A 24,830-nucleotide genomic window follows, 5' to 3' on the forward strand; every position below is an offset into this window, starting at 1 on the left:
GTGGTATTGGTGTTTGTAATATTGGTGGTGGTGGTACTAGTGGCGGTATTGGTGGTGGAGTTGGTGGCATTTATGATGGTGGTGGTATTGGTGGTGGTGGTATTGGTGGTGGTGGTATTGGTGGTGGTAGTATTAGTGGTATTGGTGGTGGTGGAATTGGTATTAGTGGTGGTTGTATTGGTGGTGGTGATATTGATGGTATTGGTGGTGGCATTGGTATTGGAGGTAGTATTGGTATTGGTAGTGGTGGTATTGGATTGGTGGTGGTGTTGGTGGTGGTGGTATTGGTGGTGGTGGTGGTATTGGTGGTGATGTAGGTGGTATTGGTGGTGGTGGTGGTGGTATTTGTGGCAGTATTGATTGTGGTATTGGTGGAGGTGGTGGTATTGATGGTGCTGGTGGTGATATTGGTGGTGGTGGTGGTGGTATTGGTGGTGGTATTGGTGGTGGTATTGGTGGTGGTGGTGGTGGTATTGGTGTTGGTATTGGTGGGGGTATTGGTGGTATTGTTGGTAGTATTGGTGGTGGTGGTGGTTGTATTGGTGGTGGTTTCGGTATTTGTGGTGGTGGAGGTATTGGTGGTGGTGGTAGTGGTAGTGGTGGTGGTATTGGGAGTGGTGGTATTAGTGTTGGTGGTGGTATTGGTGGGGGTATTGGTGGTGGTGGTATTGGTGGTGGTGATGGTATTGTTGGTGGCATTGGTGGAGGTGGTGGTATTGGTGCTGGTATTGATGGTGGTGGCATTGTTGGTGGAGGTGGTATTGGTGGTGGTATTGGTGCAGGTAGTGTTATTGATGGTGGTGGTGATATTGGTGGTGGTGGTATTGGTGGTGGTGGTGTTGTTGTTGTCAATAAAACAGGCTTTTGAAAACCGCCCATCAGGTGGCTTTTGTACCGATGACATGTAACACAGAAGTGCTTTTATCAGTTTCCGCCCATTAGCACACGATTGTGTGCTACCTGGAATTCGTAAGGGTTAATTCACTAATCATTTCTAAATCCATTTTACTTGGGGGGTTGAAAGGACACGAGATAATGCCGCGTTAAAGTGATTGAAAGCAAGCACCCATATTACTGGGTGGTATTGGTCGTGGTGGTACTAGTGGTGGTTGTATTGGTAGATGAGGTTGTGGAATTGGAGGTGATGGTGGTACTGGTGGTGGTGGTGCTATTTGTATTGGTGGTGGTGGTATTGATGATGGTGGTGGTATTGGTGGTGGTGGTATTAGTGGTATTGGTGGTGGCATAGGTATTGCCGGTGGTATTGGATTAGAAGTGGTGGTATTGGTGGTGGTGGTATTGGTATTGGTGTTGGTTGTATTGGTGGTGGTGGTATTGGTGGTGGCATTGGTATTGGAGGTAGTATTGGTATTGGTAGTGGTGGTATTGGCTTAGTGGTGGTGGGGGTGGTGGTATTGGTGGTGGTGGTATTAGTGGTGGTGTTGGTATGGTGGTGTTAGTGATGGTGGTGGTATTTGTGGTGGTGGTGGTATTGGTGGTGGTGGTATTGGTGGTGGGGTATTAGTGGTGGTGGTGGTATTGGCGGTGGTGGTATTGGTGGTAGTGGTGGTGGTATTGGTGGTGGTGGTACTGGTATTGGTGGTGGTGGTATTGGTGGTGGTATTGGTGGTGGTATTGGTGGTGGTGGTGTTGGTGGTGGTGGTATTTGTGGTGGTGGCATTGGTGGTGGTGGTATTGGTGGTTGCGATATTGGTGGTGGTATTGGTGGTGGTGGTACTAGTGGTGGTATTGGTGGTGGAGGTGGTGGCATTGGTGGGGATGGTGGTATTGGTGGTGGTGATTTTAGTGTTGTTGGTATTGATGATGGTGGTGGTTTTGGTGGTGGTGGTATTGGTGGTGGTGGTATTGGTGGTGGTAGTATTAGTGGTATTGGTGGTGGCATTGGTATTGGCGGTAGTATTGGTATTGGTGGTGGTGGTATTGGTATTAGTGGTGGTTGTATTGGTGGTGGTGATGTTGATGGTATTGGTGGTGGCATTGGTATTTGAGGTAGTATAGGTTTTGATAGTGGTGTATTGTATTGGTGGTGGTGGTGTTGATGGTGGTGGTATTGGTGGTGGTATTGCTGGTGGTGGTGGTATTGGTGGTGGTGGTATTTGTGCTGGTATTGGTGGTATTGGTGGAGGTGGTGGTATTGATGGTAGTGGTGGTGGTATTGGTGGTGGTATTGGTGGTGGTATTTGTGGTGGTATTTGTGGTGGTGGTATTGGTGCTGATGATGGTATTTGTGGTGGTGGAGGTATTGGTGGTAGTGGTATTAGTGGTGTTGGTGGTATTGGTGGGGGTGTTGGTGGTATTGGTGGTGGTATTGGTGGTATTGGTGGTGGTAGTATTGTAATTGGTGGTGGTATTAGTGGTGGTGGTATTAGTGGTAGTGGTATTTGTGGTGGTGGTATTGTTTTTGCTGGTGGTATTGGTGGTGCTATTTGTATTGGTGGTATTGGTGGTATTGATGATGGTGGTGGTATTGGTGGTGGTGGTATTGGTGGTGGTGGTATTGGTGGTGGTAGTATTAGTGGTATTGGTGGTGGCATTGGTATTGGCGGTAGTATTGGTATTGGTGGTGGTGGTATTGGATTGGAAGTGGTGGTATTGGTGGTGGTGGTACTGGTGGTATTGGTATTATTTGTGCTTGTATTGGTGGTGGTGACATTGATGGTATTGGTGGTGGCATTGGTATTGGAGGTAGTATTGGTATTGGTAGTGGTTGTATTTGTGGTGGTATTGATGGTGGTGGTGGTGGTATTGGTGGTGGTATTTGTGGTGGTGCTGGTATTGGTGGTATTTGTGGTGGTGGAGGTATTGGTGGGGTTATATGTGGTGGTATTGGTGGAGGTGGTGGTATTGATGGTGGTGGTGGTGGTATTGGTGGTGGGGGTTTTGATGGTGGTGGTATTGGGGGTGGTGGTATTGGTGGTGGTGGTATTGGTGGTGGTGGTATTGGTGGTATTGGTGGTGGTGGTGGTGGTGGTATTGGTGGTGGTGGTAGCATTGGTGGTGGTATTTGTGGTGGTGGTATTGGTGGTATTTGTGGTGGTGGAGGTATTGGTGGTGGTGGTATTGGTGGTGGTATTGGCATTGGTGGTATTAGTGGTGGTTGTAGTATTGGTGGTGGTATTGGTGGTGGTGGTATTGGTGGTGGTATTAGTGGTGGTATTGGCAGTTGTATTGTAAGTGGTGGTGGTATTAGTGGTGGTTGTATTGGTGGTGGTGGTATTGTTGTCGGTGGCATTGGTGGTGGTATTGGTGGTGGTCGTGGTATTGGTCGTGCTATTGGGGGTGATGGTATTAGTGGTGGTGTTGATGGTTGTAGTGATATAGGTGGTGGTAGTGGTATTGGTGGTGGTGGTATTGGTGGTGGTGGTGGTAGTGGTATTGGTGGTGTTGATGGTGGTGGTATTGGTTGTGGTGGTGGTGGTGGTATTGGTGGAGGTGGTGGTATTGATGGTGGTGGTGGTTTTGGTGGTGGTGGTGGTGGTGTTGTTCTTGTTTATAATAAAACAGGCTTTTGAAAATAGCTTATCAGGTGGCTTTAGTACCGATGACATGTAACACATATGTGCTGTTTAGCACAGGATTATGTGCTACCTGGAATTCGCAAGGGTTAATTCGCTAATCATTTCTAAATCCATTTTACTTGGGGGGTTGAAACAGACACAAGATAATGCTGGTTTAAAGTGATTGAAAGCAAGCTCCCGTGTTAAGGGGGTGGTGTTGGTGGTGGTGCTAGTGGTGGTGGTATTGGTAGTGGAGTTGGTGGTATTGGTGGTGATGGAGGTATTAGTGGTGGTGGTATTGGTGGTGGTGGTGCTATTTCTATTGGTGGTGGTGGGATTGATGATGGTGGTGGTATTGGTGGTGGTGGTGGGTTTGGTGGTGGGGGTGGTGGTGGTATTGGTGGTGGTGGTATTAGTGGTATTGGTGGTTGCCGGTAGTATTGGTATTGGTGATGGTGGTATTGGATTGAAAGTGGTGGTATTTGTGGTGGTGGTGGTATTGATGGTGGTATTGGTGGTATTGGTCGTGGTGGTGGCATTGATGGTGGTGTTGGTTGTGGTGGTGGCATTGGTGGTGGTGCTATTTGTGGTAGTATTGGTATTGGTAATGGTGGTATTGGATTGAAAGTGGTGGTATTTGTGGTGGTGGTGGTATTGATGGTGGTATTGGGTGGTGGTTGCATTGGTGGTGGTGGTGGTATAGGTGGTGGAATTGGTATTGGTAGTGGTGGTATTGGATTGGTGGTGGTGGTGGTGGTGGTATTGGTGGGGGTGGTGCTTTTGGTGGTGGTGGTATTAGTGGTGGTGTTGGTATGGTGGTGTTGGTGATGGTGGTGGGATTTGTGGTGGTATTGGTGGTGGTGGTGTTGGTGGTGGTAATTGTGGTGGTTTTGGTGGTATTGGTTGTGGTGGTGGCATTGGTGGTGGTGCTATTTGGGGTGGTATTGGTGGAGGTGGTGGTATTGATGGTGGTGGTGTTGGTGGTATTGGTGGTGGTATTGGTGGTGGTAGTGAAGGTGGTATTGGTGGTGGTGGTATTGATGGTGGTGGTGGTATTGGTGGTGGTATTTGTGGTGGTGGTGGTGGTATTGGTGTTGGTATTGGTGGTGGTATTGGTGGTGGTATTTGTGGTGGTGGAGGTATTGGTGGTTGTGGTATTGCTGGTGGTATTGCCAGTGGTGATATTAGTGGTGGGGTGGTATTGGTGGTGGTATTGGTGGGGGTATAGGTATTGACGGTTGTATTGGTATTGGTAGTGGTGGTATTGGTGGTGGTGGTGGTATTGTTGGTGGCATTGATGTGGTATCGGTGGTGGTAGTGGTATTGGTGGTGGTGGTGGTATAAGTGGTGGCATTGGTATTGGAGGTAGTATTGGTATTGGTAGTGGTGGAATTGGATTTTTGGTGGTGGTGGCATTGGTGGGGGTGTTGCTTTTGGTGGTGGTGGTATTAGTGGTGGTGTTGGTATGGTGGTGTTGGTGATGGTGGTGGTATTTGTGGTGGTGGTGGTATTGGTGGTGGTATTGGTGGTGGTGGTGTTGGTGGTGGTATTGGTGGTGGTGTTGGTGGGATTGGTTGTGGTGGTGGCATTGGTGGTGGTGCTATTTGTGGTGGTATTGATGGTGGTATTGGTGGAGGTGGTGGTATTGATGGTGGTGGTGTTGGTGGTATTAGTGGTGGTAGTGAAGGTGGTATTGGTGGTATTGATGGTGGTGGTGGTATTGGTGGTGGTATTTGTGGTAGTGGTGGTGGTATTGGTGTTGGTATTGGTGTTGGTATTGGTGGTGGTATTGCCGGTGGTGGTATTAGTGGTGGGGGTGGTATTGGTGGGGTTATTGGGGGTGGTATAGGTATTGGCGGTTGTATTGGTATTGGTGGTGGTGGTATTGGTGGTGGTATTGTTGTTGGTGGCATTGATGGTGGTATTGATGGTGGTGGTGGTATTGGTGGTGGTGGTGTTGGTGGTGGTGGTATTGGTGGTGACTTTGGTGCGGGTGTTGGTGATATTGGTGGTATTGTTTCTAGTGGTGGTATGAGTGGTGGTATTGATGGTGGTGGAAGTGGTATTGGTGGTGTTGATGGGGGTGGTGGTATTGATGGTGTAGGCATTGTTGGTGGTGGTGGTATTGGTAGTGGTGGTATTGGTGGTGGTGCTATTGGTGGTGGTGGTATTGGTGGTGGTGTTGTTGTTAATAAAACAGGCTTTTGAAAACAGCCCATCAGGTGGCTTTAGTACAGATAGCATGTAACAGGGGTGGCCCTGCTGCTTCAAACAACACAAGCGGTTTCAGCTGAAGCAGCGGTTGTCTGGCCTGCTGTAAGAGAAACTCAATAAAGTAAATAGTGCTTACAGACTAAATAACAGGTCCAATATAAATATTTAAGTAAAAGGGCCAGTCGCCATGGGAGGGTACAAATGAAGACAAGGCCGTACTAAGGAGGGACTAACAAGCCTATTAACGAATCCGAAGGCAGCATTCACGAAAGACATTGATTCAAGCAAATGACAAATATGGGAGGAGAGTAGGAGCGGCTTCTCTCCCATACTTTACTACAGCAGGCATGACCTAAAAAAGTACAAAAAAGGTATTACTCCAGTCGCCAGTCTTCTCATGAATTAAGCAGGAATTCTGGCACAAATAGTGACATTCAAACATAACCAGAGGTTTTTAAGATGGGTTCTCTTTTGACCATCCTAAAGCGGTACTCACCACTAGCTGTGAAGAATAAGACCCTGACAAACTTCATGGACAAAAAAATGAAAGCATTCTTAATAACAAATAAATTGCATAGTTAATTATGTTCCTCTTGAAGTTGGCATGCAGGTGGCCGATTTAGCACATAAAAACAAAATCATGACAGCTTACCAGTGTTTATATGTCACCCTAAGTATATTAGTTTGTTTAGAGTGTCTCATGGATCACACTACGCATAAGTGATAGAGCCCTCGCCTACATAGTTCAGCATGCTTCCTCAGCCTGTCCGCCTTCCTATCCACTGTTTAAATCAGCTCTCATGTGGTATTTTTCATGATCCTCCACATCAGTCACAAGTCTTTTGTACCTATGATTAACAGTAAGTAAGAGTCTCATGATGTTTTTTTTTCAAAACTATTTCTATTGATTGTAGATGCAGGAAAATCAAGACATCAAAAAATAGGAGCTGTAAGGGTTTTACAGGTCAAATAAGAACAGATAAGCAGTTCCACTGAGGGACGTGTGCGGGGAGTGGGGCATATGCTCTGGGTGTGACACAAGACTAATATGATTAGGGGGTGTAGTATAGTGTAGATATCAGTGGTCACTTTAAGTGGAATCTGCGTAGTACTGTGCAGCACTTTCAATATAGGAGGAGCGGTGGAGGGAGGAAAGAAGGGGGGATATCTATAACTCACAGCATTGTCTAACAAATGAGTATCTCCTCAAGATCGTCTTGACACAATGATGTATGGGCAAATATTAAGGCATCCCAGAAGTTTGGCGATTGGAACATAATGGAGCCCACTCTTCTCCTCTACGCAAGGAGGTGCCCTCTGCCTATGCCCAGTATTGGAGATCATTATACCAAGGATTTCTGTTAGACCTGGCTTTTTCAGAGGGGTTCATCCCCAGACCTTTTGGTTTTTGGCCTCCTATTTATGACCTGTTTTGGTTGGTTTTATAACTCTGGGTACTTTACCACTGCTTATCAGTAAAAAAGTGCATATGCTCTCTCTGTAAATTGCGTTTATGGATTGGTGTTTCCATGATTGGCTTATTTGATTTACTACTAAGACCATAGTACATTGCACTGTGTGTGCCCAGGGCCTGTAAATCAAATACTGCTAGTGGGCCTGCAGGGCTGATTGTGCCACCCACACAAGCAGCCTTTCAAAGGGGAAGGGAAGACCGAATATCGCTCTATGCAGATGATATTCTGCTATACATGAGAAAGCCGAAATCTTCGGCATCTTACAGATCTTCTGCGTATATATGGGTAATACTCGGGATACCGAATAAACTGGGATACGTCTTTGGTATATCCCCTAGCTGGGGAAGCCCCCACCCTGACATTCGGATGTGTAGTACCTATACAAAAGCGAGGTTTTGAATATCTTGGGAACCACATAACACAGGATCATCAAGAGCTCCATTGACAGAACACAGGCCTACAGCTCGATAGACTTATAGCAGAAGCAAAACACTGGGGCACGCTTCCTCTAAAGCTGATGGGCCGGGTGGCAAAGATCAAAATGATGGCTCTCCCATGTATGTTATATGCATTACAAAACACGCCATATGAGGTGCCCCTCTCCTTTTTCCAACGAGTGAATTTGGAACTCTCTGCGTTATTGTGGTGCAGGGCGCGGCGGCCCCGCGTATAGCCCTGAGTAAACTCCAAAGAGGGGTCTATGACGGTGGCCTAGCAGTACCTGACATACGTAGTTACTACTGGGCAGCTCAGTTAGTGAACATGAATGGATGGATGTGTGAAGATAGGACGGATCCAGCATATAGGGTGGATGGATTAGCAATGGGAGTGAGAGGCTCACAGGAAGGACTTTACACTAAGCACATACTAAAACCGTGGTCTAGTCACGGCATGCGGCGATGAAATATTTGGGTTGGGAGGGCAAACCCACAGGAATGACACCTCTATGGGCGGGCGACCTTCTGAATGGAGTAGGCAAACTGGGGGGTATTGCCAAATGGAAGTTATTGGGGCTGGAAATGCTGGGAGACATTTGGAGAGGACAGGCATACATTAGGTTTGCAGACTTACAAGTGGAATATGAATGGGGAAAGGGGAGTGGCTCAAATACATTCAAGTAGGGCACGCCCTGCGAAGATGTATCAGGGAAGGAGAGACCCTGGAAACTGCCTCACCACTAGAAGACAGGATACTGAGAGAGCGACTGCAGGACAAAGACATATCCTTGCTCTATGAAAAGATAATTAATAATGCCCTGGACCCCCTGCGGATGGTCTGGGAACAAGATGTAGGCTCCATGGAAGATGAGGAATGGGTAGAAGTGCTCCAAGGCCCGAGAGAAGTGGCGATACCAGCTAGTTTCTGACTTATACAGCTTAAAATGCTGCATCAGGAATATTCCCCCAGGTCAGTGTTACACCGAATGGGACGTAGCATGAATACACTGTGCCATAGGGGATGTGAGTCTGAGGGGTCTTTCTATCATTTACTTTGGGAATGCCCTGCCCTGTAGGTGTACTGCCAGAAAATAGCCGAGGCGATGACAGTAGTGGTGGGCACAAAAGTTCCGCTAGAAGCAAAATATCTCCTTCTGATAACCGCGGGAAATGATGATTGGCCAAGACATGTAAAGCAATGGCTGGCACTGGCTGCAGTAGTAGCAAAGCAAAGTGAGGCAAAGAAATGGGGAGCGACCGCCATTCTGACAGTGGAGAAATGAGAAAATGTTTTAGACTGGTGCTGGCAAGGGGATCTTACAATATATAAGAGCAGAGGGTGCCCTAAGAAAAGGGAGAACATTTGGTGGGCCTGGCAGACATACCGAGGCTTGTAGGATGGACACTGTGATGTGACATATTTACTGTTGGTTACGATTGAAATAAGTGACATAATGCATAGGACTGCATAGGACTTAGACTTAAAAGGGAATGATTACACAATATTAGTGCTCTTTGTATGTACAAATTATTGATTACGTACCAATAAAAAGAGTTAAAAAAAAGAATGAGCTGGGGACACAAGGGAAGCTTGGCTCCCCTTAGCAGCAATGCTGTGGCCCTCAAAGCCAGTGTCAAATGCTTTGAGGGTGGGGAAAGGCCGCTCCCTGGCTGCTCAGGCGGAAGCGGGTGAGCCACTTTGAAGACATGAGGGAACCTTGATCTTCTGCCCTTGGTGCCTCCCACAGCGACATGGGGGCCCCAGCCCACTGACATAAGTTGGGGCTGCTGCCTAAGCTGGGGTCTCTTGACATGCACAGGTTGAGCTCTGGCTCCTGCATGTGGTGGGGCAGATGGCTGATGCAGGTGTGATGTTTGTTGCCAGGTACCTGGTGGTCGAGTCCAGGGTGGCCAGACTCGGGTTTAGAGATTTGTGCACTTCTGTTCAAAAGGACTGGCGGTGGAGCTGCTGGTTTCCACTACCATCAGAGCTCCTCACCCTCCCGGCTGACACATCGGGCTCCTAAGCTGAGCACCTGGAAACACAAATCGATGCAAGTGACTTCCAGAGGGGAACCCTGTCAGGGTGCCAGGCTGACTTGCCTCACCTCTTCTGTGCCCACATTTGGACAAACATTGTGAAAGTTACCTGTGACTCTTGGCGGTGGAACTCTCAGCTCAGGTGTCATTACAGAATGCAGCTAGCTGCAAGAATTAGTGTAAAATGTAGGACACATTGATTATCCACATTTTTAACAAATCTTGCGGACCCAAAGTTTCTCTTAGGGCTACGCCTGTGTGAAGGTTGATTGAACGTCATTCACCCTGGAGCTCTCCCAGGGTGTGGCTGGGACTGTTGAAAGGGGCTCTGCTCCCTTTATTCTTCCTAAGGTCAGACACAGCTTGTCCACTGCAGGACCCCCTGCTCCTAGATTCATGGTACATTAATGGTGTGTCTGTCTGGCCCCCATACAAGGGTCCCCCCTTGTATGAAAGAGGGGGACCCAACTCTCCTATTTTTCAACATCCGACTATAAACTCAGATCATACATAATGACCTGCTGAATTTAAGCATATTACTAAGCAGAGTAAAGGAAACCAACCAGGATTCTCTCAGTAACAGCAAAACGAAGAGCGAAGAGCCCAGCACTGAATCCTGTCCCAGCTGTGGGTGTAGAAAATGTGACATATAGAAGACTGAATCCCCAGCATCGCTCAGGAGGCCCAAGCCCTTCCGATCAAGGCTTACCCCATGGATTGTGTTGGGCTGGTAGCGGCCCACCCCATGCCAGGATCGGGTCTTCTCAGAGAAGGGTTGCGTAGTAATGCAGCCCAAAGCAGGTGGTAAACATGGCAGGGTGGCATTGTACTGGGGAGGTGTTTGGGACTCCTGCGGGCTGAACAGCTCCTGTAATCCCCTGTGAGAGGCAGGCACAGCCATGGCTTTTGCCTGGGATGTCTGGTTCCCACAGGCCAGTGGTGCTAACCAGCAGGGAGAGGCTCCTAGTCTGCTCGGAGCAGAGTGGCATCCCACCACAAGAATTTGCTAGGTTTCAAGATGTCAGGTTAGCTTGAGTCTTTATGCTGGCAAAAATGTCTCCAGTGACATTTCATTCTCAAGGACGGTGATGGTGATTTCAGGGCCTATTATAATGCAGCACAATTACAATGGCCCACCTTCTGGCTTGTAGGGCACCACATGGCAGAGGCAGGTGTCACCGCAGACCAGATAAAAAAAGGAGTTCCTCATATAGCGCTATTTCCCTCTGCTAAAGGCACACCTAATTGCCCCCGCTTCTTGAAGTGGTGAATACCTGCTTGCACAATTCCTTGAAATACATGGAAACTATCTCTGCCTGTGCTTCAGCTATCCCACTAATAGGCCTGCTGGCCACTCCATGGCAATTACCTCCCTTGATTGTGCTCAGTGAGAGGCTGTTGACTTAAATTCCCTGGGAGATTTATTCGAAAATGGCCTATTAGCAGACTTTACGACTGTGACAGATTGCTGAGGACTCCCTTCGGATAAGCTAATTACCTATTGCAGGATATGGAAAGCAATACATCACAACCTGCAAGGTTTCCGTCATGAATCCCCAACACACACTTCCGGACCAATGCAACTGTGTCTGTACAAACCCTTAGACATAGATGTGGAGAAGAACTTCAAACTATATTTGACAACAAAGACTGACAGGCAATGTTACAATATCCCTCTAAAAATTCCCACAATGCCCATTTTAAGTTCATACAAACTTGCATCCTCCACAGAGCATACCTTACTTCTTTGAAGCTCCATACACTGTTCCCAGTGGTCTCTCTGTACTACCCCCGATGTCATGCAACACCAGACCACCTGACTCACATGCTTTGGTGTTGTGAATAACTGGAACCCTTCTGGTCCACCCCTGCCTATCTTACAGATGATATCTCTCTGTGCATCTAACAAGGACATTTTAAAGAAAATCTAAAACTACTTCCGACGGAAAGGCCCAGTTGAGAACTGGTGTCATTGTAAAACTGTAGCCAGTTCGCTAAGGATTGACATGTGCTAAACATACTTCCTGTTGTAATTTTCTTCCATATCTTATTCCCCTTATATATCTGTCCCACTCATGAGCACAATATCTCCCTCTCACTCCTTCTGGAGCAACCTTCATCTTTCTTCTATGAAGCATCAATACATGGTGATTTGTTACCAAAGCCTTTGAAAAATAAATACAATCACCTCTGTAGCAACTTTTGGGTTCTGTTGTGTCATTTGAGTGTATTTTTCCCCCGTACTCTGCATTTCATGAAAATTGGTGTGCACTTATAGCCCCAGGTTATATCGGATATGCCTTTCAAATAATGAATGCCTTCTTTACTAGATTATAATTGAGTCTAGGACCATTGTTGTTCAATAAATTGCAACACTGTCAACCTTTTTAATTTGCCATTGAGGCCATTAACATTCCAGGACCATGTCTTCAACGAGGACTGGGTCTGTCTATAAGCCACCATCTATGTGTTTGTTCTCTGTCAGTCTCCTTCCCCATGCTGGCCCTCCTTTCAGTTGCAGACTTATGCTCGCTCCTTTTATATCGATCTGTGATACCGTACCTAACTACACATTCTCCCCACCCTGCTACCCTGCTTTTTAGGTTATGGAAATCCCAACTCTTCAACCCGCAGAGCGCCTGTTGCCCCTGAACTTGCATAACAGCTCTAACTAATAGAATAAGGGGGTGTTCGACCAAGCGGGACCCACAGTCTACTCTGCCCCCTCCTGTCCAAGCCCATTCCCGGCTGGCTACCTCTATAAGGTTCAGTGAAGTAATCGCTGCGGAGTGTTCCGGTCGGGCCAGTCCCAAAGTCTCGATACTTTTGTGTGCCTCTCTGGACTGCCACCAGGAGCCGAGTCAAATTGTAAGAGTCTTACCTCTGTCCCGGTATCACCACTCACTCTTCTTGAGCCGCTTCTGTACCGGATGGGCTACCAGGTCTTAAGGATAGAGCCAGCTGACCTCGCCAAACTCCTGTCTCACCACTCCCTTTATTAAGCCCACTTCTGTGGTTTGGGTCTTCGCCTTGTCCCCTGTCCACTGTGCCCCATCCCTCCAGTCACATGCAGGCTTCCTCAGGAGTTGTGAAAGGCCAAGTCTTCCCTTCAGCTATCACCCTCAGTCGAGCCGGAAAGAGCATCATATATTTTAAATCTCTGGATCATAGTTCCTTTTTCACAGGCTCAAAGCTCCTTCTTTGTCACTGTACTTGAAGAGTCAAAGCTGGAAAGAGCCTAATCATAGTATTTTCGTACAATAAGTCCCTTTTCACTCTGGTAGTCTGCTGTATCGTCTCTCTGTATCGATGATTGAATATTCTAGCAATAATCGTGCGCGGCGGGGCTCTGGGTATAGTCTATGTGCTCTCTCAATGGAAAAGAACTTCTTTAAGCGTGGGGGCTGCAACTTGTTGACAATAATATCTTCCAGGAAAAGATCGACACTTGGCCCCTCTGCTCCTTCGGGCACCCCAACTACCCATATATTGTTCCTTCACACTCTCCCTTCTTGGTCTTCCAGCCGCTCTGCCATTTATGTTGCCTGCTGTGATAGGGTATGTACCTGTTATTCATGGCGCTTATTCTTTGACTGAAGCTGGGCAACATGGGTTTCGGTCGTAGACACCTTCTCAGTTAATTTGGAAAGGTCAGCCCTGATTAGGGTGACCTCCGTGGACACAGAGTCTATTTTTGGTTCCAGGTAGCCCTTGTGTCTCGAATCACCGCCATTATCGCGGTCAGCGAAGGCTTTGCCACCTCCCCTTCCTCTTCTGCAGTTGTTGCGGGCCGTGTGACATCGTAGTTATCCATTTTGTTGGATTGCACTGGGCCTGCACCTCTAGGCTTCCCCATCTTCCCTTTACCTGATGTCAGGTTTTGCAGTAGGGGTTCCACTAACCCCTTCTTTAAGCTCTTCGTTTGGAAGGGCCATCCTTGTTTACTCGCTCTCTGGTCGAGTTTTATGGTCCACCTGGCGCCCCTTACGTGTGCTCCCTCGCTGTGATGTTGGTTATTCAGGCCCACTGGGGATCCACGCCTGGACCCCGATCACCTATGCAGATGTTAGGTACTTTCTTTACTCTATGGGTTAGACCATACAATTATCCAGAAGCTGGCTTTGCGTCCAGGATCCTTCTCATGGATCTGATGTATATTTGCGGCCTATACGCTACACGTCGTAACTCCGAGGGTCGGAAGACTTGGATATATTATCCTTGGTACCGGGCCTGCATCCCCATTCACTGTGGGGCTGCCTCAGTTCCTCAGTGGCTTCTCCTTCCTCTGGGCTCACTTGTGGGTGTGCACTAAACAGCCCCTGGTGTCTCCACTCTCCTCCTCTGTGGGGTCTCAGTTTCTCACAAACTTATGATTTACCGCTATGGTCCCTCGCATTAGTCGTCTCTCAACAGTGCTCTGCCGGCCTATATACCCTCCGGACTTTACGTTACCGGCCCAGCCACGCTGTCCACTCCCACCTCCACGAATCTTTTATCGTATCAAGTTGTGGTACGCCGCAAGTCTCATTCGGGGGGTGGGGTGAGGACCTCGGGCAACGACCGGGCACACTGGCCTTGTCGACTTCCTTCGGTAGGGCTGGGTTGATGCCCAGTGCCACCCCGTCCCAGGACCCAGTTTTCAGGATGCAGCTTGATAAGCCCCCTGGGCACCACTCCTCATCGAATATAGGCGTTTACATCGCATGCGTTTACAACGTGGTCATTACAACAACTGCATTGTTAAATCGCAGTACCATTACAACGCAAGTCGTTACAACGACTTGCTGTAGGGGCGTGCTATTTTAGAGTGTGTTGTAACACTTGCAATGTGATTGCTGTTTCCCATCCTCACCACCTCTACTAGGCCCTTCTCTCAAGGCCTTCGTATTGATCGTCGCGGCTGCCGTCTCTCTATAATGCCGGGTCGCGTCTGATCTGTGCATTGGGTGGCAGGCTCGGCAACTCCACTCGCTGCACACTTGACTCCAGCCTCTGCCTACCTTAGATGTGGTTCGGTTGTCATCCTGGGGCCTATCGCTGTTGCGCGCCAGCCGACTGCTCTGGTCCCAGCATTTGCACAGAAAGTTGGTGCGGAGTAAGGCTGCGTCCCCATGGCCACTGCCCAAGGCCAAGGCGGTTCTTTTGCCTTGTTGCCCCGGATTTGGGGGGAGATCGGATTGCTGTTGTGGACCGCTCACCAGCTGGTGTGCAAGGGTAGGGCTGGACCCTGTGACTGGATGATGTCTGGGAGGCAGCTGAGGGTTCAGTTTGATGTGGTCAGTTGCTTAGGCCACTCCCCCATTAACCACTCAAGTGCTAAAGGCAAGATGGTCAGAGGACCTCACTAAACCATCAGATCTGTAGTAGGGACAGGTGGTTTGTAGAAAGGGCAGGCACCTAATCAACACAAGCTTATGAACCACACTTGATGAGAATTCCTCGTTTATGGGAAAAAATTGCAATCCCAAATCCCTATCATGAACATGGTCCAGCGAGAAACACCATGTACCACCACCCACAGAATTAAGAAAGAGCTATGAATATGTCAATCCTTTCTGTGTCCCATTGCGGAAAGTGGGTCATTAGTAGGTGGGGGTGATGTACCTACAAAAGGACGTTCCTCTTCAGGAACAAAACGAGCAAAGGGATACATGCTAACTAAAAGTCCAACAATAAACTAGGGCAATGCAGTCTAACCTGCCAGAGGGTGCTTCTTTCCTGTGTCCGTTTAGAGCCTCACAGGCAGGCTCCTATCGTTCATCACAGATAATACCAAAACAAACTTCTCACACAACCCTTGAAGAAAACACAACCTGGGCCCCTTTGAACATAAAATTCAGTCTTTCTTTCTGAACAGAGCAAACAAATGTTCAAGGCTCTCAGCGCGTTCAGTCCAGTGTCTCGCTCAGTACACCAGAAGCGTATCTAACAGAAATTCATAGCACAGGTCTGTACCCTATTACTCAAGTCTCTCCCTATCTCCTACCATGTTCACCTAGTGTACCGTGTTGTTTTCTGGGCCGCAGGTTGTATCGAGTATGGCCAGGCACTTCTTGATCAGAGAATAAAACAGAGGATGACGAATCCGGTGAAACAGGGGTACTGCGAGCCTCTGGGTTAGCTAGGAATAACAGAATCTGGGGCTATCAATTGTGCTGATGACAGAGCCCCTGCCGAGCCCGGTGCACCTTCTCCTTGCCCTTCTCCAATTACCTGGGCGTCAGAAAAAGGGATGATTCGAGTAACTCGCTCACTTTCCTGAGTCACAACCCCGTCCTGGATTCGCTGATCATATGGAAGCGGGAGGGGTAGTTTTTTCAGATGTGACACATGAATCCAGTGTCGCTTGCCGTTCACTTTTACTGCCGTCCGCGTGGCCAACAAGACTTGAAACGGTTCAGACCAACGAGGATCCAAGCTGGATTTTCGCTGATAGTTACGGACCAGAACCCACTGTCCTGGTTCCAAGCGATGTCCAGGACCCTCTGGCAGGGGCTGCAAAACTGCTGAGACCTGTTGATGAATGGAACGAAGATCTTTAGTCAAAGCATACAAATAGTCTGTCAGCATAGGATACTCTATATCACGAAACGTTCTGGGTCTCGGGATGCCCCAAACATTAGCAGGGCGCCCAAAAATGACCTCATACGGAGACAAACCAGAACGAGAATGTGGGGTAACTCGTATTGACATTAATGCCAGCAGCAGAGCATCTGGCCACCTCAATTCAGTACTTTCTTGAATTTTAGCTAATTTGAGCTTTAATATCCCAGTATACTTCTCGACAAACCCAGTGGACTAGGGGTGTCGAGCCGCATGGAATTTCTGTTTAATCTGTAGTCCATTACATATATGTGTGATAAGTTCTGCATTAAAAATGTCTTCCGTTGTCACTCCAGATCACACGAGGCAATCCGTAGCAAGGGAAATACTCCTTTACCAACGCTTTTGCCGTTGCCAAAGCAGTGTTTTCTTTTGTCGGGTAGGCTCCCACCCATTTACTGAAAGCGCATACCACGACCAGGACATACTTCAAATTGTTAACGTGCTACAGCTGGATATAATCCATTTGAAGCACCTCAAAAAGCAAAGATGGTGGTGCAAAGTTTCCACTCAGAACAGGCACCCTGCCCCCTGGATTATGTCGTAAACAAACCATGCAATATTGTACCAAATGAGCAGCGGTCCTAGAAATATTGGGATTGTACCATACAGGATCTAATAATGCGCAAATGCCTTTCACCTCAATATGAGCTGAACCATGTGCCATTGTCACCACCGCATTCACTAATGCATTAGGCAACAGCCACCGCTGCTTTTCTGTCAGATCAATCCAACAACCATCTGCATCTAATCTCCCAATTTGCTCTTTCCAGTGAGCCAGTTCAATAGGGGTAGCTTCTTTCTGTATTTCTCGGACACTCTCTATGGTATTATCAAACATCTCTGTTTCAGCCACCCACCTAGCAGGGCTAGTCACAAACATTTAGGTCAATTTGGATTTCGCAGTTTCCTTAGCTACTTGATCGGCAAAATTTTTACCCTCCCCCACCGAATTAACCACTGCCTTGTGTGCACTACATTTGACTACAGACACTATTTCTGGTAACGTCAATGCTGTCAGTAATCGCAAAATCAAGGGGCCATGCTGTATTCGCTGACCATGAGAAGTAAGAAAACCTCTTTCTGCCCAGAGTCGGCCAAAACTATGAGCCACGCCAAAGTCGTACTGGCTGTCGGTGTAAATATTTAATCTCAGTCGTTCGCTTAACTCACAGGCCCGAAACAATGCCACTAATTCAGCCGCCTGTGCTGACTAATAGGGTACTCGAGAAGCCTCAACTATAGTGTGAAGAGTAGGTATCGCATATGCAGCAGTTGTCGTGCCATCTGGTAACTTGAAACAAGAGCCATCGACGTACAACTCCCCTTGAGGGTCAGATAGAGGAATGTCAGTCAGATCTACCCGTCCCTTTGTTTCTTCCTCAGTCCGAAATATACAATCATAAACATCATTGTTCTTTTCATTCGAAGGGAGGGGTAGTTACGTAGCAGGGTTTAGAGTGGCACATCGTTTAATCGTAATGTGTGGAGCAAACAAAGTCAATTCGTATCCGGTAGGACGCGCACTCGTAATGTGCTGGGTCTTTGTTTTGTTCAATAATGTATCCACAGCGTGCGGTATCATCACTGTGAGGTCAGTGTTCAGAACGAGCCCTTCCGACTGTCGAATAGCCACCGCAACCGCAGCAGTAGCTCTTAAACAGCTAGGGAGTGCTCTGGCGACGTTATCCAACACACCGAGAAATAGGTACAAGGTCTCTGCTTACCACCAAATCCTTGTGTTAACACAGAAAGCGAGCAACCGTCCACCTCGTGTACGTAAAGCACAAAAGGTTTCCGGTAGTCAGGAGTATCAAGAACAGGCACAGAACAAAGCGCAGATTTCAAAGAGTCAAACGCATCTTGATAAGCATCAGTCCAGGGAAAGGTTCATGCACATCTTTAGTGGTTAAATACAGAAGAGGTTTAGTAAGAAGGGAAAAAGTAGGGATCCATTGGCGACAGTAAGAAGTTATGCCAAGAAATGCACGAACATCACGCTGAGTACGAGGTACAGACATATTAAAAATGGTAGTCACACGCTCAGGGGTTAGTCTCCTCCCCTCCTTCGACAGTAGATGACAGAGATAGGTCACCTCCTGTCGACAATATTGAAATTTAGAAAGGGATACTTTATTGCCATTAGCAGCCAAATGAGACAATAATTGTACAGTGGCCTTCTTACAACCTTCCTCGGTATCAGAGGCCACTAACAAATCATCTACGTATTGCAAAAGCACATTACCAGGGGGCAAGGCCAAATCATCCAACAATGTTTTCAAAGCTTGACTATAAATACTAGGACTCTCTGTGTACCCCTGGTGAGCGCGGCAGAACCGGAAGCTGCGACCAGACAATGAGAAGCCAAAAATATGGCGGCTATCAGGATGAATCGGAATGCTAAAGAAAGCATTTTTTAAATCAATTACAGAGAAATATTTAGCAGTAGGAGGAATCATAATGAGAATAGTAGTTATGTCTGAAACCACAGGGTATTGGGGCACCACTATTTTATTAATTTCACGCAAATCAATCACAAAACGATAGGTATCAGCATAATCAGGATCGCTTCCAACAGGGGCTCTTTTTAAGATAGACAAAATGGGGCTGTTGCACACATTAGCAGCTGTCTCTTCCACCACACCCCTTTTTACCAAATCTTGTATGATGGAGAGCAAAGCCTTCTCGCCTGCCGGAGAAATTTTGTACTGAGAAATAGGAGGAAGCCGGGCATTTTGCTTCAAAGTAATAGAAACGGGCGGAATCTTTAATAATCCTACATCTGTGTCACCAGTGGCCCGCAATGTCGCTGGAATAGCAGCAAACTCAGGAGGGAGGGGTTCATTTTTAGCGAAACACTGCAAAGTATGCTTCCCAAGGGAATTAATAGTCAAGTAAACACCATCAGGTGAACAATGAATCTTAGCATGTAATTTCTTCAACAAATCCAAGGCCAACAAATTTTTGCCACAATGGGAAGTCAAAAGAAATGGGGAGTCTATCGTAACAGGACCAATTGTAAAAGGAATAGGTTTGGAGATGGGGTTCACCACCAGAATTCCCGAGAATCCTACCGAAACATTACTGTGCCCTGACAGAGCAGCCCCTGGGACCAGGGAACGAGAAATAGAACTATTCATCGCACCCGTATCAACTAAAAACTTTTCAGAAGCTCCCATCAAATGCGCCTCTACATAAGGTCCTTGCTGATCAACGGGTACTGACACCTGGCCCTCACTCTGTCCATGGCTATCCTATGTATAATCATACCCTTCGGTCGCGTCCATTGCTCAGTCCTCATTATTATACTGCCTACCTCTTGGATTATCAAAATATTTATTTTCTTGTCCAACTTGCGTCGCCTCTTCTCGTCGTATATCACTGCAATCCGACCTCTTCCTCTACTTCTCATAGCCCCGTTCTGGGCCGGCAACAACATACAAAACAACTCAATTTGCTAAAACACGGCATGGTTATTGTCGTCACGCGTTCCTCATTCGATCATAAAAATAAACTTCCAAACATGGCCATGTTCAAACATTCGCAAAACATACAACCTTTCGCTCATTCAAACATACACAAGACAATAATATATATACATACAAAAATATTCAAATTGACGTCTTTTCAAACAAAGAACAGAGCCCGTTGACTCCTGTTCGTGGAGAATCAATCAAATTCAGATTCCAAGACCGACAGATACCAAAATCAAGCAGTCCAAAGACTACGAAGAGACCGTCAGACAGGTATAACCACAGACCGACCTACAGATCATCCCGCAGCCTTCCTGGTTCACTCTTGGGACTATTCTGACTAAGCCCGCTTCATTAGCACTGCTTCAGATGTGTTCCCAAGGCTACCCCTGTACAGCCACAGGCTTTTCCGAGAGCAGTCCGGCCTGGCGCGCACGTGCCACACCGGGCGTCCGATCGGTGTCTCTATTATTCACAAAAGGTAAGTGGAGCATCTATACGTGCAGCCATCACAATGCTGCCCCGTTAGACCCCCAAGATTCTCCGTGGTACACTGACCACCAAATACTCACACAGTTAACTGCTTCAAAAGCACTGCTCAACAGTGCATTCCAAGAACATCAAAACAATTCCACTCACCTGGTGCACACAGGTACAATTGTGTGTTCTCCACTGCCAACTCCTGAAGACCAACACGGTCAGCTCCTGGGTTACGCCCGTAGGACTCCAGTGAAGGGTCACTAGCAGCTGGGGATACTCTGATCGTGAGAGCGGAGTAAGTTCATACCAAAAATGGCTACATTTCAAAGGATCCTTTTTCCGTCCACCCACTCGACCAGAATTACCCCTTGTCCTTACCACCCGTTTACGGGGAGGACGACCCAATCATGGAGTCCCGGCGGAGTCGCCAACTGATGTACCATAAAAATAAACTAAAGGACTATACCTACCAATAGTCACAATACCATTACCAAATAATCAGTCAGTTGGCAGTGAAGAAGGTTCAATCGTTTATTAAACAAAATACTCTATAGAGGAGCCTCTCCGAACCTCACCCATCAGGTGCGCCGAGAAGACTGTTGGCTCGTATTCAAACATGAGGTTATATACCTTTCGGTTCAACACATACAATCACTGTAATAGGAAAAACACCAGTTGGCCCTCGAGCTCCAGGAAAGGACCATATGTGGCACACATCAGACCAGTACAACGGCTTGACTATCTATTACTGATGAGGTCAGGAGGGGTGACTCCCTTTCGTCTTGGTGCCTGGGAGTATAGACACGGCACCTCCCGGAATGCGCTTATTGCCCCCAAAGCCAGATGCGACCTTGAGTCTTAGAACAGTCAAGTAAACAACCTACCTTCAGCTGCTACCAGTAACTCAGATGAACTGGGGCCTGACAGCTGCACGTGATCAACACGTGATCACGGCCCGTGCTCGAGCATATGATCAGAAGATTGCGTCTGTATGGTTCTCGGCCTACTATTTTAGCAATAGATATACAGGGAGGAAATAAACGAGTTTCCTCCAAGCAAAAGCATATATCAAACATAAAGTGTATGTATAGATGCATCATGCTAACATAATATAGGTCCGATACTCCTTACATACGGGAAATCTACTTTTTTATCCCTCAGTGGTATTCACACTCAGCTGGTAACTATACCACAATCACCAGTACTTCCAGTCAAGTCACATTAAATTAATTCTTGCTCAACCCTTGGTTGCTTACCAAACGAGCAGTCAGGCACGTGTAAAGCATTTAAAACCACCAAAACAATAAATGAGTAAAAGACACAACACAATAAAAAACTAATGTCAATTTATAATAATAGGAAATATTTATGTATTCTAGAGGCATAGAGCTTATAGTGCCACTCGCTGCTATCTGGTCGCTCTGGAAGGGGACACAGTAAAAGTTTTAGGTGACAGTGATATAATGTGCATTCGATAGGCTGAGGGCTAGTTCCCAGTCAAACGATTTACTTCGGACTTAGGGCCTGATTTAAATACTGGCATACGGGTTACCTGCCGAAATATAAATCCCATTATAACTTATGGGATTTATATTTCGATCACCGGACAGGACATCTGTCACCGTTATGATGGAGTAACCAGTACGCCAATATATAAATCAGGCCCTCAGTCTTTTTCTTGGTGCTTTTCTCTGAACAACAAGACCTCATTTTCCTCGAACTTGAAGTTTAATTCGACAATGGTGGCCTGCTGTAGTGCAATGTTGCAGTGAGCCTCTGGAAGTTTTTTTCTTTGACATCAATGACGAGGAGCTCCAGGGCTTTCAGCAGGACAAACCAGTGCAGTCAGGCTGATCCACAAGTCAACTACGGTGGCTTGACTCTCGATGTCGAGCCAGTCTTCTACTGGAGCTGTTCTGCAAAACTTTGCAGAAAGTTTCCAACCCTTGAGTTCTTACAGTTTCTTGTTTCATTTGGGGAATATGAGGGTCTAGTAGTCTAGTAGCACCAGCCAAGGGTTCCAAAAATCTGGATTGCCTTCTAGGAACTAGGACTCAATTTTTCACTCTACACCTGCACAGTTCAGCATTACGCCAGTTGTAACTGGTCAGCTGGGGTGATCCTCTCTTTGCCTTGGCAGGCAACCTCCTCCAGCTCTGCTGTACCTGTTGCTAATTAGGGATTCCTCTTCTTTTCCTTTGAAGCAGGCGCAGTCCTTTATTTGTGGAACCTTATGTATGCAGCAGGTGTAGTCCTTCTGAGTGCAAGCATTCTGTGGTGCAGTACAAGCTTCCAGCAGGGCAGTTCTTCTTCTTCTGATGTTCCAGGCAGTGATCTGAGGAGCTCTTGCAGCTCTCCCATATTTATCCTCAATTCTGGGTTGGCAGGAGGGGAGGACAGCCCAGCTAATAGGGGTAAAGCCGCCTCCCCCTACTATGACCAGTTCCTGCAAAGTGTGGCATATTTGTGACCCAGAATGCACTGTTCTTCAAAAAATCAAAATTGAGAAATTCTCTCCTTCGTGTGTGTATCTGGGCAAGCCAACCCAGAGGCATGGCTAACAACTGACTACACTCCCCTTCCAGCCCTCTCCTAATCGAATTAGGGGGGCTCCTATCTGACCAAAAATAAATGAAGTGAAGAGTAGTCTGGGTCCTGTGAAATCTGTCTTCTGCAGAGGATCCTGCCTTTGAAGTCCGGCTTATCTACACACAAGCCTTCCTCTCCCTGGCTTCTCCAGGAAGCATATGTCCTCCAAACAAATGGCTGTATTGTTGCAGCCCCAGAACTCTTCACATCTACTCAATGAGCAGCTTGGCTCAGGCTGTAAAGGATGACCAATTAAAAGACGCTGCAACAGGGCTCTTTTAGGTAACTTCAGGTAACTAAGTTATACAATTACTTTCCTTTAGTAGTTATAAGAAATCTGACCTTGGCAAGTTGTTGGATTTATTGTAACCATTATTCTGATATTTTGAATGATATGTCTAACTAGCTCTAAGTAAACGTTAGACTTTAATACGTTTAATAAAGCCTTCCCATGTTAGCCTATGGGGCTAGTAGCACTACAACAGGAAAAAAACCTTTTCCCTTACCAGGGCATATAAAACCTCTTTTATATTATCCCTACTTTTCATATCAATGCACCCTACCCTTGGGGCAGCTAGGGCAGACCTTAGGGGCGACATAAGTTATAAAAAAGGTAGTTTTAGACTTTGAAAGTATTTTTAATTCCAAAGTCGATTTTGGGCAGTTTTATTTTAAAACCACCCTGCAAGCCAGGCCTGGCTTTAAAATGGCACCAGACACCACAGAAGTTCACACCTAAGTGCATTAAGTTCAGTGATGCTTCTAAACCCACATGCCCCACCAAATACTAGGGGCTTATTGGTAGGTTGTCTTTGCCTATTAGAATTATACCAATTACCATATACCTTCAGAGGACAGAGCACTGGCAATGAACCTGGTTAGCAGAGCCCAGGGTACATTCAGAGTCAGTAACCACTAACATCAGTCAAAAAATGGGAGTGATCAGGGCAAAAAGGATGAATTTCCATTCATAAATATTGAAATCATACTTGATGCTTTAGCTTTGATGCTTCTTATGCTACTCCAAGAATTTCCCCTCTAGCGGCACAGTACAAAAGCCCCTGGCTGTCCCTCTTAATTATAGCCCCGTTAAGGAACCCAATAAAATAGAACCGGAGTCCTATTTCATTATTCTTAGGTGAAATATTTGGGTTATCGGCCCGCTTTGAACACTCAAATGCTTTGGACCTCCAGGTCACACAGTCAAGAGCATCAAAGAGCATCAAGAGGCTGGGGCTGGGACAAGCAGTAGATTGCCTTGTGGCAGACTGCCAGCTTGATGCCAAGATTCAAACTATGACGTTTTTAACTACAGCAACTTCAGTACGCTACTGGAGCTGGAGTTGCTCAAGCGTCTGGCACCAGACTTGCCCTCCAATGGATCTTTGTTGAAGTATTTAATGTGTACTCAATTAAAAGGCCTCAAAAGTGTCCTGTATTATTTTTCATCATTTCCTCCCTGAGGTGGGGTGGGTAATTTGCACACCTGCTGCCTTCTTAGCATGTAGGAGCCGTTTCTCAGGCTCCCCATCTGGAATCAAAATCTGATTGTTTGTTACCTGTGATTACCATTTTAGGCACAGAAAATATCATCAAAAGTTGAGAGGCAAGCATCCAAATGGATTGTCACTGTTACAGAAATGAGTGATAGTCCCAAGGTTATCTAAAGTCACTAATGTGGCTGGCAGACCCAAATTGGTCTTGGTCAGATAAATGCATGCATCCTGGGTGGTGCAATCACTGGCATGTATTAGCTCTAGATTATCACAGTTATCCAAGTTACAGTTGGAACGATCAAAGGAGCCATAACTGATTTGATGACTCAATTGTAGCCTCACGGTACTGGCCATGTGTACATACACATGTATTGCTTTATCTTTAAGACAAATGCAAAAAGAACTATTGATGGACAGAATGCAGCACAATGTCATACATTCACCCCAGTACAGAGATCTGGGCCTAAATCCTTCGGGGCAGATTTATATCGGACTTGCGCCACTT

General features: G+C 46.8%; 1 pseudogene; it reads left to right on the plus strand.

The window, feature by feature from the left end:
• Positions 1 to 9,797: 9,797 nt before the first annotated feature.
• Positions 9,798 to 9,952, plus strand: LOC146860349 (5.8S ribosomal RNA; annotated as a pseudogene).
• The last annotated feature ends 14,878 nt before the right edge of the window (positions 9,953 to 24,830 follow it).

Source organism: Triturus cristatus, chromosome 3_1, assembly GCF_964204655.1.
Source record: "Triturus cristatus chromosome 3_1, aTriCri1.1, whole genome shotgun sequence".
NCBI classification, from domain to species: Eukaryota; Metazoa; Chordata; class Amphibia; order Caudata; family Salamandridae; genus Triturus; species Triturus cristatus.